At 33.9% G+C, this 3,161-nt stretch overlaps 1 long non-coding RNA gene across 1 annotated transcript in view; it reads left to right on the forward strand.

Moving 5' to 3' along the window:
• Positions 1-647, forward strand: part of LOC107676912 (uncharacterized) — a 13,385-nt gene extending 12,738 nt beyond the window's left edge. Inside the window, exon 4 of the long non-coding RNA XR_001632788.1 lies at positions 607-647. This is a non-coding gene — a long non-coding RNA (uncharacterized LOC107676912). The remainder of the gene's footprint in view (positions 1-606) is intronic.
• Positions 648-3,161: the final 2,514 nt, after the last annotated feature.

The raw sequence follows: 3,161 nt of genomic DNA on the forward strand, positions 1-3,161 counted from the left end.
TCTCTCTCTCTCTCTCTCTCTCTCTCTCTCTCTCTCTGTGTGTGTTTATGAGAAGCAGTGAAAGAATGAGTGCCACCTTTGACTTGCTCCTCATCCAGCCTCAGATCACTCACTGTCAAGATTTTCAAATTCAATTTATCTATAGATATTTCAGAAACTCATTTGGAGGTGATTTTCTCCCTCTCCACACCCGCTGGCTCCGGCTCCAGTCATATACACCTCTCCCGTAGGCGGTCGTAAGCCCGATCCTGAGCTGTACTATTTGATTTAATTTGAAGGGCCATCTGTAATTCCCCGCGGTGCTCACTGAATCCCTGGGTCCATCTGCTCTGCTGTGCTGCGAGTGTTTGCCCGTTATTGTGCTTGCTGCAGTGCAGGGCTTCTTTGTCATTTAGAGCTCACAATGCTGAAAAACCAGCAGCACTCGGAACAAGTTTGAAAGAGTTTTCAGCTGCTGTTTATCAACAACATGTATTACACATGCACAGAAGTGTATGAATCAGCGATTTAATTGGGAAATAGAATCTTTTTAAGTTTTTTTTTTTTATTATTATATTTGGATATTTGGACTTTTAGTCCAGTAATGATTCTCTGGTTTGGTTTCAGGACCAAGTTTTGATATTTGACACCAAGTGGCAACCCAGCATGGTATTGAAAATGTTTTAGTGTACAAAAGTCACAAATGTCTAATATTGAAATGTATTTAAATGATCATGACTGCATATTCTCAACATGATTGTTAATGTATTGTTAATAGGCTTATCAACTTTATAAAAGGGTATTCTTTCTGTATATTTTGCTGTTTTTTTCTTCACCTTTCATTTAATTTACTATCATAAATGCACAATTACACTATCATTTAAAAGTTTGAAGACAGTAAGATTTTTTTTTAAAGAAAGTAATTCAATAATGATACATTAAAATGGATCAAAAAGTGACAGTAAGACATTTATAATGTCACAAAATAACTTTTTAATAACTATTATTCATTCAAAGAATCCTGAAAAAAAGTATCACAGCTTCTATAATAAGAAATGTTTCTAAAGCACCAAATCAGCATGTAAGAATGATTTCTGAAGGATCATGTGACACTGATTGAAGACTGAAGGAATCGCTGCAAAAAATTCAGCTCTGCCACCACGAAAAATAAACTACATTTCAAAATCTATTACAATAGAAATTGTGTATTTTAAATTGTAATAATATTTCAAAATATTACAGGTTTTACTGTATTTTTTATTAAATAAATATAGCCTTATTATGTCAAAAACATAAAATCTTACTGACCCCAAACTATATATCTTTGCATTTTATTATTTGCATTTACCATTGTTCTTTTTTCCTGCTACCCATGCCATGACTCTTAGAACAAATTACAACAACCACTGTTTAAATTAAATATTAATTTGTTTTATGTTGTTTTATTACATCAGTGTGTCTGTTAGAGCCCTCTAGTGGCTGATACTAGTATTGCTTCCATTCTTCTCTTGTGGTTTTCAATCTGAGGGTGCAGTGCGGGGTCGAGCAGAGAAGTCAGTGCTCTCTCAGGGTGAACAGCTGGATCTGTGAACACCGGGCAGAGATAAGCACCTGGAGAGCTTTTATATTTTCTTTTTAAAGTGTCCAGTCAAGAGGAGAGCAATTCGGCAGCACAGAGGCCGTAAATTCTCTCCTCTCTTCCTCTGCCGTCCTTTTTGCTCTGAACTAAATACGTTTAGAGTACTAGAGTGATACACCCACAGCCAATCAAATGAGCTGTAAATACCATGTGACTAATGATGTTAATGGATTCAAACAAAAAGGAATACATTAAAGAAGTAATGCTAATTGAAGAGTTGATAAACTGAAGATGATGAAATCTTCATCCTAAGTCTCTGTCGGTGTGGATGGTAAGGGTAATAACCCCTTTCTGTGCAGCAGTAGTCAGCAGTAATTACGAGTGCTGCTTTGACTCCCCTGACACTTAAGTTCGTGTCTTGCGTCTATAAATAACAACAGTGATGGGTCAGCAGCATCACCCACATGAGCACCATCACAGCATAGCAAATGAGATCCCATGAGCTGCGTGTAGTGTACATTTAATGATACAGAATCTGCAACCATAAGTTTGTCTGTGTGTGTGCGTTTGTGCATGCGTATGCATCACACATGTGACCCCAGAAAGGGCTGAATGTGTTATTAATACGGGTTTAAATTTGTAATTCATAGAGTGTAAATTGGCTATCGGTTGGGCCATAAGTGTCAGCGTCAGGGTTATAACAGAGAACTGCTGTCTGCATCGTAACTCTGATCGATCCATACACAGAGAGCCTGATAAAAGGATCGAGCCTGGCCGGGCTGGACCTCAGGATCTGCTGCAAAAGCAGTTGAGGTGTCAAGTGGGCTGGAGAAAGGGGGCTTGATAACTTATGGGCGCCCTCACCGTTTCCCGCCTACTTGTTAGTTGTGTTCTGGGTTTTCTGTTGGATGAGTGATGAGAGTCAGGGTTCTCAACCTTGGATTGTAACCTTTTTTATGTTCCAAAATTTTTACAATCTCACACCCCTGCCTCACCCACATAACAGCATGAAGCTGGTTTGGATCTCACAGACATCAAATTATGTTGTATTAAGTTCTTAAGCGTAACAACACATCTTTATTATATTTATATGTATAAAAAAATGTGTCTGTGTGTGTGATAAATATAAATTGTGTTTGTTCATTTTTTTTGGTATTATTTTATTATATATTTATTACTTAATATATTTTTTAATTTAGTATAGAATATTTTATACACATCATAATGATGTATTTTGTCATTTATTTATATATCATTAAAAAAAAAATAAGATGACTTGTTTTATTCCTTTTTATTTCAGTTATTTTATTGTTTTTATTAATATTTATTATAATTAATTATAGTATATTATAATTAATATTTTACACACACAATATGATAAATAGAAATGAAACGATTTTATTTATTCATTTATTTATATATGTATGTATTTATATGATTTAAATATAAAATGTTATAAATGTTTCTTAATTGAACATTTATGTTTGTTATATAATAAATGAATAAAATAAATCATAATTTCATTTTTATCTTATAATATATATTTATAATTGTATGTATTTTGTTATTTATTAATACATTTATTAATTTATTTTAAATATAA

Source organism: Sinocyclocheilus anshuiensis, unplaced genomic scaffold, assembly GCF_001515605.1.
Source record: "Sinocyclocheilus anshuiensis isolate Anshui unplaced genomic scaffold, SAMN03320099.WGS_v1.1 scaffold380, whole genome shotgun sequence".
NCBI classification, from domain to species: Eukaryota; Metazoa; Chordata; class Actinopteri; order Cypriniformes; family Cyprinidae; genus Sinocyclocheilus; species Sinocyclocheilus anshuiensis.